The following is a 15,390-nucleotide window of genomic DNA, read 5'->3' on the forward strand; positions in this document are numbered from 1 at the left end:
TCCCATGCTTACATTCATTGAGACTACATGTGAGGAGAGTGAAACATGGACATGCCCTGTGTGCATTTGCATGAACAAACAATTGACACTCCACATGCGGAGTGAACATCACTCACATATCCATTGGCAATTTACTGCAACTCCTGCCTGGAACAAACACTCATGTGACTTTCCACTGACATTGTCCCTCATCCATGTCCACTGGCTGCCAGGGCCAGTGAATGGATATTTCTGACCAGGTCCACTGCTTGGTGCCATTCCATGTGAGTCAGAATTTGTGTTCACAATGCACTATCCACAAGCATTACACTGTGAGCGTGTCAGTTACATGTGTCTTGCAGGCCATTGCCACATATGCCAACGGGATGATGCACGCTTTAAAAATGTTGATAAATAAATAAATCAATATAGGTGTATTGTCATTTAAAAAAAAATATGAATACAGTAATTTGTGCTGTAAGATCAATGCCAACCGCACACAGAGTTCATACATCCACTTTGTAGGTTGCACAACATGTAATGGAAGTGCCCATGGAAGCATCACTGTAATACACATGGATGGATCAGAAGTACCCCAGACAATTCAACCACAACATTTGACAGCATATCAAGAGAAAATGTAGGCATACATGACATGCACATATGGCATCTGCCTGATGAGGCTGCATAGTGTCCATGCCTCCCATGCCAACCACTGGCTCACTACTGTGGAGTACACTGTTGACAACTTCAAATGGAGTCAGCTCTTCCACATGTGGTGATACACTTCCAATAGCCTAGGCAGAGGCCAAATTGGTGCTGAGCTTTTCCTTGGTCCATCACATGAGGTCCCAATCCTCTTGTGAACCTGTTCTGCAGTGCACCTCTCACACCACAGGCATTGATGCGACCTGTGACCTCCTGCCACATCCTCCACCACTGTGTCACAGGAAGGGTACTTCCAGCTCAAGCCTGTTTCTACCATGCACGCTCACCCATCCTGCCCCTAGTGGCCCTTGACTTGCCATGTTGACCCTTCTTCTGCCCTCTTCCTCTTCCTTTCCACGGAGCCCTCCAACTCATGGTGCAAGCAGGGTTCACGGCAAGGTACCAACCGATCTCAGTGCAAATTCCATGTTGCACATTCTAAATGACTTCAGCTCAGCCTACGTAAAGAAATGCGCATTGCACCCCCTACATTTCTCCACCTACATGCATGCCAGGAAATGTGCATTGCACCTCCTAAATGTCTCTGCCTCCGTGCATGACAGGAAGATCTGGGCAATATCACGGCTGCCATCAACGTGGAGGCTGTGGCAGTCCATACCATGCCAGGAAAAGCTGGGATGACCTCAGGATCCAGAGCCATGCAAAGGTGAATGTAATCATTGAGGCAGGTGCTTCTGTGGAGGTGTGCTCTGCAGGCTGCCATCGTATGACACTCCTTCACATCTGAGTCCTGGAGAGGATACACCCAGCCATCCATGCCCAGTTCCTTGACCTGCGGGCGCAGATCCATGCTTCTGGTGAATACTCACAGGTATATATGAATTGAGCAAGTCAGTTCTTTTCACGGCATGTCTGTTGCACAATTCTTAACTGGCATGCAGCCTAATGCCATTGCTGGGAGTATGTGATGGCACACATCTGTAAAGTAGAAAGGTGTACGGATTAGCTCTTTCAGATCTTGGTGACAAGGTACACTCTTGTGCATGCAATGTGAAATGCTGACAGCAACGCCTCAGACAGGAACAGATTGAGATTTTGTAGGCATGTGAGGTACAGACATGCACACCTCATCTATGGGTTGTTCAATTGTGTATGATGATAGCATCATCTCCACTCAGCAGATGTGACTGAAAAATGTGTATGGATGTGTTGTAATGGCAATTTAGTACATTCGCATATCTGGGATGTCATTGTGATCTGTCAGTCCACTGAATGAGGGGCCATACATGGTGTGTGATCATGGAATTTGTTGGGGTTGGGAGCAACTGTACTGGTGCTTGATCCTTAGCAATGAGTGCAATGCTTTCATGTTGGACTTCAAGGGTGCACGTTGCTAGATGTGGTTGGATGGAGATGTGCCTATGGTGCTACAGAAACATGGGGCCAGGTGCCGTTTCAAGAGCAGGATACAATTTACACTTGAGTCACAGAATCATTGGTATTGTGAATGTGCTACGTTCACATGTACTTGTATCGTCATTGTAACTTGTAAATTTGCTTTCACTTGTGAGACTGTATTCATGCTGATTTTAAGACATGTGCCTGTGTGTGTGCAGCAGTTGCATGTTGACTAATGCTCACTGCATGCTACTGTTACTGTAGACAAGACTACACAAACATTTGCACAGATAATTGATACCTATATTTTCTGTTCCATTTTCCACAGTTGATGCAGATGGAGAAGAGTTATAGTTAAGTTGCGCTACTAATAACCTATGCAATTCAGTAAAAAACTTTGTTAAATGGAAGTTATGGTTCCAAGTAAAACCGAAAACCCCCCTGAAATTTGCCAGTTATGGTAAGATAAGCAACCATAACTCGCACCACCACCGTGTACTGCTAAGACTAACACCCAGGACATCAAAGATGACATCTCAAATGTCATTGATGACATCACTGATGACATCACATGTCTGGCTCCCCCTTTTTTCCTTTACTGACATATCTAGGCAACATGGTTTTGTTCAGTAACAGTCAGGAACAAAAAATTGAAAAGGTACTATATTTGTAGACTTATATTTCAAGTATGTTCTTACAGTAATTCCCTTAGGGTCAAGTCACATCATATAAAACATATACATAGAGGAAGACACAGGGTTGAAAGCAGCAATCCTTTCTGTGCATGAAGATAATCAGTAGGATTATCAGCCCTTTCTGATATTTTTTTTTATTACTGTACTTTCCCTGTATATGCTCATATTTCTACACATTGTATTCACACTACTTTCCTTAGGGTCCAGTCACATCATGTGATACACATATATAGAGTAAGTAGCAGCTTTGAAACAGAACAATTATTTCTCTGCATAAAGATAATCAGTTAGGTTATGAACTCTTTCTGCTACTACTTCTGCTTTTTTGCTTACTTCTCTTTCCCTGTATATACTCATATTTGTATGTGTTGTTGTCTCTTTGGGCCTCATTATAACTATTGCGGAATGGGTTTAACAGCGCTGGTAATGGTGCCAGCGCCGTTAAACTCACGCTGAAATATTAAGAGGTTCCCTCGTGGGATCCGCTGTGGATGTCTGGTTTATCCAGACGTCCATAGCGGGTTCCTCGAGGGAACCAGTGAGCTAGCAACGGGCCCATTATGAGTGGGCCCATTGTTAGCTCCCTCCCCATTCCCATTGAGCCCTATAGGGGCTCAAATGGGAATGGGGAAGGACCGGCCTGGGTTCCCTGAAGGGGAATTACCTGGCCCTCCAACTCGGAATGGCCCGGTAATTCCCCATTCAGGGAACCCGGACTCGGGCACGGTTTTTGAGGCAGCCATGGCGCTAATAGCGCCATGGCTACCTCCAAAGTCGTAATGAGGCCCTTTGTGTTTTGTCTGTAATAATGCAATTATGTAGTAAGTGGGTTTTATTAGCTACTTAATATATGTTTCACAGTACACAAAACTCTAATAAGAAAGCAGTTATCATTTCACTATTCAACATGGCAAGATTATGAATATTGCACCTTCATCATGTATGCTGAACACACTGCCTATGTTTGTGCATGAGTAGCTTAGTATACTGGATAGAACTTCATAATAGAATGCTATTTATATCAATGCATTGCTTAATGCACTAATTAGCTCATGATATTTATTCCAATGATCCTTGACACTTTTTTGTCAGCATTATAATAAGAATCCATTCTACAGAGTTTTCACGAAGAGTAAATGAACATGTGATGTCATCAGTGTTGTCATCAATGACATTTGTGATGTCATCTTTGATGTCCTGGGTGTTAGTCTTAGCAGTGCACGGTGGTGGCGCGAGTTATGGTTGCTTAGCTTACCATAACTGGCAAATTTCAGGGGGTTTTCGGTTTTACTTGGAACCATAAGATATCTTTAACAAAGTTTTTTTTTTTACTGAATTTCATAGGTTTTTAGTAGCACAACTCAACCATAACGTCCCTTAAACAATTTTTTTTTACTGAATTTCATAGGTTTTTAGTAGCGCAACTTAACGATAACGTCCCTTTAACAAAGTTTTTTTACTGAATATACATTTTCATAGTGTGAATTTGATAGATGTTTACTTGGATTCCCTTACTTTATATACATGTAACATAGAACATACTGAACCCCCAGCTAGTGATTTTGATATCCGCGGACTGTGCGTATGTCCGCAAACGGTCGCGGATGACATCAACACTACCCAAACACTCAGGGGGTATCTTAAATGGTTCTATCATACCATATAAACACTGCACAAGTTCAAAAAGCAGCACATAAACACATTGTATGTAATAATAAATAAACAGTGAAACCTATATATCTAACACATCAACCATCCATTTAAATACCATATGTAGTAAAATGGAATATACAAAACAAAAAATATATTCCTCCAACATAATTACCTCACAGAAACTGCAGAGCTAGAAGCAACAGTAGACCTACACAACAGTACGAATACAACTTAACAGAAACTAGTAAGTAAACTTAATATTTGTTATATATTTCTAAACTTTTTGTATGAGGTACACTACAATTAATATTTTTTGTTTTTCACACAGAAATGTGCAGTACTTTGGAATGGCTTGAGGAGAATTTTCCACATGAGCAAATGTCTGAAGACAGTGATAATAATGGTAGACACTTCTCTATATAACCAAATGAATAATCATTACTTTATGTGTACTTATCATATGTATATATTTATTTTTAACAGACCATACAAACATTGAAAATAATACACCAAAAGACACATTAGAAAAAACTCTCCAACGGATGGAACAGAAAATGGACATGCTCAAGGAAAATGTCAATGTGTTGAAACAGTTAGTGGAGGACCACATAAAAGAAAAAATTAAATACCATTGTCCCAATTAAATACCTGTTCCCCCTCTCCATCTCCCAGTCAACTATCCCCAAACCCTCAACACCAGGAAAAACGTTTTGATGAGACTTCCATCCCTTCATCCCCTCCCATCCATCCTCTCCAAACCCCTAATTCCCCTGTATTTGTATCAGTTTCTGCTTCCCCCTCTCTTTCATAAATTGTGTATCTGTATATAATAAAAAAAATATTCTGTGTCTTTTAATTCAATCGTTTGTGTCTTATTTTTTTTTTTTAAAGGAGTTAGAATGTCTGCAGACAGCGCACCTGTCCGGGCTGTCCATAATTAACAAAATGGGGATGTCCTAAGGACACTACACCTGTCCGTACCATTCGCAGCCAAGATGTAACTGTTCCTAGAACACACCCGGTGTCCGGGATGTCCGTAAATTAACAAAATGGGCATGTCCTAAGGACACTATACCTGTCCGTACTGTTCACAACCAAAATGGAACTGTTCTTAGAACACACGCAGTGTCCGGGATGTCCGTAAGTGAACAAAATGGAGGAATCCTAAGGACACTATACCTGTCCGTACCGTCCGCAGCCAAGTTGAAACTGTCCTAAGAACACACGCAGTGTCCGGGATGTCCGTAGTCAAACAAAATGGAGGTGTCCAAAGGACACTATACCTGTCCGTACAGTCTGCAGGACATCTACGCACATGCGCACCACACCGTAAGTCCTGCAAACATTGTGCCTGTCCGTAACTGTCTGTCTCACTTGTGTCGCACTTTTAATTTGTTTGAGGACCCGAACACTGTCCGTAGAACACCCGAGCACATGCGCACAACCGTTCCCTGCATTTGGTGTCCTGCGGACACCTGTTCCCTTCGCGGATGTGTTCCCGACATCATCATGTGACCGCACCCACGCTGAGCGTGTGTGCTAATTTGCGGACACTGTCCGGTTCCCCAACATTGTAAAAGAACTAATTCAGACAATCCAAATTATTTTACAGTAAAAATTCACCATTGCACATGTCCCAGACAATGACCCTGGCTTTCCAAATACTTTTTGTAACTTTTTGAACCTTTTTGGATGTTCGATCTGTTTGCGAAGCGCACCCCTCCACCCCTATAAAAGGGCACACCCCAGAGCAGATCTTCATTGTACTTCTGGCTATTGCAGATTGCATTTTGCTGCCTTTGCTGCTCTTGCTGAGATTATCTCATCAACCCTGATGGCATCCATGGCTGCTGTTGCTACATCTGCATCAGCACCACCTGCAGAGGGGAACACGTGTGAGGATGTAGAGAACGAGGATGAAGAGGATGAAGAGAATGAGGCCTAGGAATTCCCTACTACCAGCACTCAACGGGAGTCTTGGGTGTGGCGGTTGTTTACCGTTTATGGTAACGTACCAAAAGCATGTGCAAACAAGGTCACCTGCAACCATTGCAAAATGGTGCTGAGTCGTGGGAGACGTGGTTCGTACAGCTTTGGTACGACATCCATGAAGCAATACCTAAAGCTGTTCCACAGTGCGGACATTCGCAAGGTTGTACCTTGTAATAAATGTAGTAGGTTGAGTTCCTCTCCAGCATCCTCTGTTTCCGCTCCTTTCACTACAAGAGACACTCCTGTGGGAGAGAGGATCCCTCCATCTGCTTCACAGGCAATTTGCAATGCTGTTGACCCTTACCTTTCGAGGGTCACAATAGTGTGTATGCACTGCGACGCAGTACTCCGCAGGTGGAGAATCTTCGAAGTGCTTTCGAGACTACGGTCACGGAGAACCAGAGGACCTGCTACCTACCAAAGTAAGGCCCACCCTACATCTTCCTCTTTCCACCTGCCTTTCTTAACCCTGTGGTTGGTGTCCCTTCCTTACCCTCGTTTCCCCTCCTCTCCTAGTTTGTCGTGTGTAAAAAAAAACAAAAAATATAAAACAACAAAAATCCAAAAAAAAGGCTCTTTTCAGAGCCACCTTTCACAGTTTAAAAATAGAAGTGGCAAATAAACAGTGCAAGGCCCTGTGCATTTTTTGCAGGTCTGTGGATAGTCCTAGGACATATAAAATTTGAGGGTGCTGCCCTAGCAAAAGAAAGGCACTTTTCTCTGGTAGGAAGTGGTGGCTCTGAAAAGAGAGTTTTGGTGGTGTTTTTCTGTGTTGAAATCGTCAACATCTACTGCAAAATAGATTACTATAATTCCAAAAAAGTTTGCAATGCATTTTGACCATTTCTCAGAAAAATCTGATTACCAGCATAAGTAAGACGGACTCCATCTTTGCGAAAAATGTATGTGCTACAAAACATAAAATTTTCATTGTGAAAAGAGGACATGCCAACATCTCTTAGAAAGGCACAAACAGCCTTATTGACATTGCGCCTCGCTTTCTCCATTTGTAGACCAAATAAGGAAGAACGCAGCCACATTTGTGCAATGCGAGAAAAAATTACTTGGAAATTTGGAAACATGTCCATGACCTTTTCAAGTCCTTCTTTCATTGCCAATTGCAAAGAGATTCCAGACACATGTCCTAAACTGTTCCCTCCACAATGAATTATAATTATGTCTGGATGATGCTCTGTCTCTAAAGTAGCACAGAGAGGTACCAGGTCCAGCCACTTCATTTCACGCACTCCATGCCAGTGTAATTCCACATGAGGAAATCCAAGATTTGCAGCTACTCCACATCGTTCAGCATGCACCTCCAACCAATGTATCCATGAGTCTCCCAAAATCCAGATAATCTGTTTTCAGAAACACACAGCCATAGCTATCTGTTCTTCTCTCAGGAAAAAGATTTTCTGACAAAATCTCTCCTTACACAACACACCCAGTAAACTTTACTGACCAATCCGTACCTCCGCTCATTCTCATTTGCATGCCTCTCCATCCCAAAATCCCTGTATGTAATACGTGCTGTCTGCAGACTACCGCCATGTCCGCGGACATATCGAAAATCTGAGCGTGGTGAATGTACATTTAAATAGAGTGCCCCATTTCCCCTTTGAGGTGGGCTCTGAAAAGAGACGTTTTTGGGGGGGGGGGGTTTGTAGATGCCTGACAGACACATGTTTTTTTGTATTTTTTGGGTTTTCTTTCTTCTTACTTTACAACTAAAATCTTCACATAACCTTCTCCAAAGCAACACTTACATTCCCAAACAGCATGGCATTTCCCAAAAAAGATAAAGAAATGCCATCTTCTTCAAAATAAACAGCATTACACAAATCAATATTCTCATTATTACAGAAAAACATACCAGCTCTAAGCATGAAAGCACACATGCCTCGATTGATTGCACACCTAGCAATGTTTTACTGAGGACAAAAAACAGAACTATTGTCCCATATTGCCCTAGGTAGTAATGCAGAAAAAATTACTTTCGCATTTGGAAGGATGTTCATTACTGCTTGAACCAACTGTTCCAAATCTGCCAATAAAGTAGGGGCACTGACGTAGCCCACATGGAAGGCACCATAGTCAAAAACTACCAGATGGGGACTGTTCATCCTGTGCATATCTTCACAAACATGCAGAATTCCCTCTACATTGCAATCAGGCACACCACTCCAGACCACCTCCACTCCTTTAACATCGAAATTGTTTGCCACATGCCTGCATTGAGCATAGTGCTGTAAACCATGGACAAACATATCTCCGAGCACCAACACCCTGACTTTCTCCACCTCTGCCATCTTCACTACACACACTCTCTTCCTACACAACTCCACAACGTCAACATCTGATTGGCTGATCCCTACAGTCCCCTTTCCATACTGGATTTGCTGGAAAACCCTGGATGTGGCACGCCCTACCCACGGACAACCACGGCTTCCGCGCGGCACGTAACTCTTAGCCAGTCCTTCTACCCTTTCCACATCACTCTCGGTGCCATTCCCTCATTGGATACAGCTAAGCAGTCACACAACCATCCACCAATCACATCCAAGACCTCTACATCTAGCTCCATCATCAGAGGTTCGCACTTCAAATGTAGTGTTGATCACTCTGAGTACAAGTCTCATATCATTGGAAAGAACCTACTACAAAAACTACTCTACAAGTCTCGAAGATTTCTACTTACAGCTGCATTCATATCCACATACATGAATACAAACTACAGGTATGCATATTATATTCACAGTACATGTACCAGTGTTATGAATCCATATAAACAGAGTAATGGCACTAAACCTGCATAGCCTATACTTACATGCCAACCCTCCTGATTTAAGCGCGAGACTCCCGATTTTTCATTGAAAAATTGTACCATTTTTTACTGTCTCCTGCATAACCTATACATACATGCCAATCCTCCTGATTTAAGCGCGAGACTCCCGATTTTTCATTGAAAAATTGCACCATTTTTTACTGTCTCCCGCATAACCTATACATACATGCTAACCCTCCCGATTTAGGTGCGAGACTCCTGATTTTTAATTGAAAAATTGCACTATTTTTTTATTGTCTCCCACCTAAATTAATGCTAATCCCAATGCAATCCTATGAGAAAAATAAATGTTCCCGATTGCTGTGGTGAAATCTCCCTCTCAGGTGCTCCCGATTGTTGGCATGTCTACCTATAAAATGAATTTATTGGCATTTTTCCCATCTACTATAATCAACTGTCACTTCCAAACCTGTCTGCTATCTACAACACTCCTTTAAAAAACCAAATGAATTTCATGGACTTAAAATTCAACTCATTTGCCAAGCATGTCGAACTAACATATTGTAAATAAAATATAAAGGCTGCACAGAGTCAAATGAAATGCATGCATACACTATGTTCAGATATCAAACAAGAATACTAGCACAAAAACATAAAAATCAACGTCTACATTAACATCAGTGCTATAAACACACAAAATGACTAACTTATTTTTTACAATTGCAGTGAGGACCACTCTTCTGAAAATCAGCAGCATCTGAACTACAAATAACATATCCGAAGAGACCTGCTCATTGCACAAAAAAAGAGTAAGTAAAATACTACCTTAATATTCTTACTGTTCCTCAAACACACTGTGTGGTTCATTCATATAATTTGCGCACCAAAAAAAAACAGCGATTTCTGAACCATTCTGCTCTCAAATCCCCATTTATTAAACAAAGATTAGCAGCAGAATGGGACACAAATCCCAGTTTTTTGGAACACAAATAACATACTCAACCCTTAGAAAGTTAGTACCAGAAAACAAAGAACTGTTTTAATTTTATACCATTAGATTTACTATTAGATTTACTATTAATGCTTCTCCTCACTACTAAGCTCACATTCTACTCTCATCTGAACCACAGTTTAGTAACACACAAATAGAAGAATAGCCTTCCCCACTAATTGTAACTACCCAAAGCACAATCACACACCACCACATACATCTTTCCCATCATACTCAGACACTCATGCACACAGCACATATACATTGCAGAACGGGCCAACCCATACCTTCTTTTTTTTTTTCAACAGACCCCAAAGAATGCCTACCAAAAAGCAAGTCTGTAGAAAGCAACGCAGAAATAGAGCAAATGAAAATAAAAGTGTCCAAAATAAGCATCCATCTCTACCAGAGTTTGTATAAAACATTCAAACAAAACAGCTAATACAGTCATTTAGCGAAACAAAACAAGCTTCCAGTACTAAAACTTTGCCTCCTCTATCAAAATGTAAAACAAAACAAAAATGCTTAACAAGAATTTGGCTACCACTACTGCTAAAATTGCTCCTATAAATCTTGATATACTAGCAAGTAACTATACCAAAAAAAGAATTTTAGCAAAAATGTTCCACCACAAAGTCCTTCAGAATCTTATAAAAACAGGAGACAAATCATGCACAACCCTTCAAACCTACCATAGAAAATTAATCTTAGAAGCTTTAATAGACAGTGCAATACTTTTCAAAAGAAAGTTATTCATTTTAGTGTTAAACAGAATTAAAGCACTAACAAAACTAACTACTAAATTACAAAAAAACTACTCAATAAATGAAATGTCAACAAAAATAACTTCTTAAATATCTGTGGAGGTGAATGGAGACACACCACAAGCACAGAACCATATTTTAATGAAGAAGCATACAAACAAAACCAAACAAACACAATTGCCAGTGATTGCAGTGGACGAGGTTATGAAAAAATGTATAATACCATAATGGAACAAAACATACTGCTTACAAAAATATCCCCAGAAAACTCAGAATTACCTCTCCATTCGACTGAACCAGAATGTCCAGTATACAAATGGCCATCCACGTCAATGTGTAACATTCCCAAAAAATCTTTCAAATCTTTACGCCAGTTCCTCAATCAGTATGTGAATGGGAAAGACAAGATCAAAATGAAAGTCCTACAAAATATGAATACCTGTCCAGTGCGCAAATACAAAGGACTACAAGGAAATTTATTAGCCTACATTTCAGGACCTATCTGCAAAAGTACCTTCCATCATATCAAAATGATATCAACACATCATTCAACTATAAGAAATCTAGTCTATAAACTGTACTATGCTAAAAGTCCTGCTTTAGCACTAACCAATTTAAATAACACTCTTCTACATGGTACACCCACAGACCTACTCGAAGAAATCGACCATATCCAGAGAAAATATTTTGGAAGTGAAAGCCACTTACGAAATACAATAGCTTTACAACAGACTAGCAACAATTCTGCACATAGCAACCTTCTACTACACACATAGAAAAAAGAAATACTAAAATTAAAAGTATATCCGTTGAAGTACCAAACCATGCGTGTATATGTTGCTGCAGACCTTTTAATAAAAGTAACACAAAAAGAATAGACATAACATACAAAATAGAAGACAGTGAAGATTCCAAATGGTTTAAATTGGCTCTCTACCTTATAGCAGAAAACAAATACCCCTTAATACTTTGCAGTTACTGCACTACAAAACTTGACAACAACCAAACTCCTTCACTTGCTATCACAAATAACTTGGAATTACTCCCACTACCAAAACCCCTGCAAAACAACTCAATTTATATGAGAGCATCATAATTCAAACAGTGCACCCATTTCAAGCAATAATACACCTTCAACCAAAAACAGCAAAATTACCTCCCTCCGAATTGGTGAAAGGGTTTGTGGCAAAGTCAGTTATTTACCATTAGATCTGAAAGAAAATGTGCACACTCTGGGAGTGCAACGTCCAAAAGAACAATCTTTAATTGTCTTAGTAAATGGTGTACCAACAAAAGACAAAAAAATGTGACAACAACTTGTAGACTTACCTAAAGTTTGACAAGCGTTGCAATATCTAAAAGACAATAATGAATACTACAAAGAAATAAATATTGAAGAAAACTTAAGGGAAACAATTGAAATAATTCAAGAGTAACCAGAAACTGGTCAATTTGAACTTCTAGATCCTACTACAGTATCCAATATTTTAGACCATTATACAATTCATCCATTACACTCTAATGACACCATAGATGATGCACTAGAAACGTACCAAATGAGACAAACCAAAGGATCACCAATCAGCATATGGGAAAAAAGTATAGAAGCACATGCTTTTCTTCTACTCTTTCCTACTGGCAAAGGAGGAAGGTAAGATGATAGACCCACTCAGATAACAGCACCAGAATACTGCTCGTTACAAATGTATTCTGAAGATCCCAGATTTAGACAAAATGTGGAATACAGTTTCCACCTACTCTTGAAAGTGAACTAGCAACTCTATGTTACAGAGCTGCACACATATTGAAATCGGGAACCCACTTTCAAAATATGTCAGCTACGCAATTAATACAAAAAGTGCAAGAAAAAGATGAGATTTTACAATCAAGCAATACAGATCTGTTAGCAAACATGCATGGTACAAAAGAGTACTGGTTCCGGCATCACAGAGATGTACGTTGTATGATAAGAAACCTTGGCCCACCCACTTGGTTTGGTACATTAAGTTGTGCAGAATATGCATGGGAAGATTTACATGATTTCTTACACATATCAAACAAAAACAAAACAAACATATATATACTAACACATGCAGAACTTTGCTCTCTAGATCCTGTTAATGTTTCTAGATATTTCCATCATCGTTTCATTGCTATGCTATACTTTATTTGTAATAAAACTGTTCTTCCCGTCGGATAAGTGCAATACTTCTTTTGGAGAAAAGAATACCAAGCCAGAGGAGCACCACATATCCACATGCTTTTACGGATTAAAAATGCTCCTGAATTTGGTCAAGACAGTGATTCCACTGTTTTACAGTTTATCAAAAAATATGTCACTTGTGAAATTCCATCGAAAGCAACAAATAGTGATCTTCATGCACAAATTGTACAATTTCAAAGACACAAATTTGGCAAATATTGTCGTCGCAAATACAAAAACAAAGGAAAATACTACACCAAATGCCGCTTTGGTTTCCCTAGACCAGTTACAGAAACAGGTGAAGTGAACAACTTGATTAAAGGTAAATCAACTAAGAACACATATCACATAAAAGAACAGAAGAATCAAAATATATCAATGATTAGAATGCAATCATTGCCCTCTTATGGAATGCAAACATAGATGTGCAGTACATTGCAGACAATTCCACTGCAGTTGCATGATATGTTACAGCCTACTTAACAAAAGCAGAAAAAACAGAGCTTCAAGACCTCTGGAATGACCTATCATCAGAAAAAAACACTATCTCAGAAATTGTACAGCTTAGGCATAAAAATGATCTCTCATAGAGAATGTGGCTCCTATGAAGCTGCAGATCGTTTAACCGGTACTGCTTTGTATGGAAAATCTGAAAATATAGTGTGGCTAAGTCCTGGTCCTGCTAAATCTAAAAAAAGAGTTCTCAAATCATACAAGGACATAGAAACAATAGCCAAAAATGATCCCAACAGCCAAGACATTTTGAAAAACAATTTACTGGACACATACTACATGAACAGGAGTCCCAATTTGGAAACCATGTGTCTATACCACATAGCCCAAAACTTCACATACAAAAATAATATAAAACCTGATGAAAAAAAAAAAAATATAGAGTGACACATTGTGAAGGCAGCTTAGTGAAACTTACCAAACGAAGCTTAATTAATCATATCAAATTGTCATTCAAAACACAACAACAGAAAGAACTATATTACATGTCCCTGCTACAACTGTTTAAACCATGGAGAAAAGAAGAAGAGATACTAGAAAACTATGACTCCTATGAAGATGCTTTCAAAGCAAATGAAAGCACTATCACCGATATAGGGGGTAATTCATAGAATATCGCGCACAAGTGGCGCACGTGGCTGGCGCACAGTGTGCGCGTGCGAATCTCTGCGCCAGCGGCGTGCGCTAAAATCTGTTTCTGCACAAAGCGTATTAATGGATTTTAGCTACCAAAACCAGCCGTGGCGCACAGTGGCGCAGCGACCCTGCAGCAGCACCATTTACGCCCCCAAGAACGCCCCTAGCGCAAGGAAAGGCCATCAAAATCCCCAATCCAGCGCAAAGGGCTGCGCTAACCCTGGACCAGTTTACAGGGCTGGCAAACAGCAAACGCCAAGCGGGGAACGTGTATTACTGGGGTTTGCGTGAAGTTCCACATGCGATATGCCCTGTGCGAGTGGGGTACGTGTATTACTGGGGTTCGCGTGAAGTCTGACACGCGATTGGATCCGGGTACTTGTATTTCGGGGGTGTGCGGGAAGTTTCACACGCGATTGGCCCAGTGCGAGTGGGGCACGTGTATAACCGGGCTTCGCGTGAAGTCTCACACGCGATTGGATCCGTGTACGTGTATTTCGGGGGTGCGCGTGGGAACTTCCACACGCGATTGGCCCTGTATGAGTGGGGTACTTGTATAACTGTGGTGAGCGGGAAGTCTCACATGCGATTTGAGCATGGTACGTGTATTTCGGGGGTGGGTGGGAAGTTTCACACACTTATGGCCCTGTGCGAGTGGGGTACGTGTATAACTGGGGTTCGCGGGAAGTTTCACATGCGATTGGATCCGTGTACGTGTATTTCGGGGTGCGCAGGAACTTCCACACGCGATTGCCCTGTATGAGTGGGGTACTTGTATAACTGTGGTGAGCGGGAAGTCTCACATTGGATTTGAGCATGGTACGTGTATTTCGGGGGAGGGTGGGAAGTTTCACACACGAATGGCCCTGTGCGAGCGGGGTACGTGTATAACTGGGGTGCGCGGGAAGTATCACACGTGAATGGCCCTGTGCGAGTGGGGTATATGTATAACTGGGGTTCGCGGGAAGTTTCACACGCGATTGTCCCTGTGCGAGTGGGGTACATATATAACTGGGGTTCGCGGGAAGTTTCACACGCGTTTGGCCCTGTGCGAGTGGGGTACGTGTATAACTGGGGTTCGCGTGAAGTTTCACACGTGATTGTCCCTGTGC

The sequence above is a fragment of the Ambystoma mexicanum genome, chromosome 11, assembly GCF_040938575.1.
Source record: "Ambystoma mexicanum isolate Mex_15411 chromosome 11, UKY_AmexF1_1, whole genome shotgun sequence".
Lineage (NCBI taxonomy): Eukaryota > Metazoa > Chordata > Amphibia > Caudata > Ambystomatidae > Ambystoma > Ambystoma mexicanum.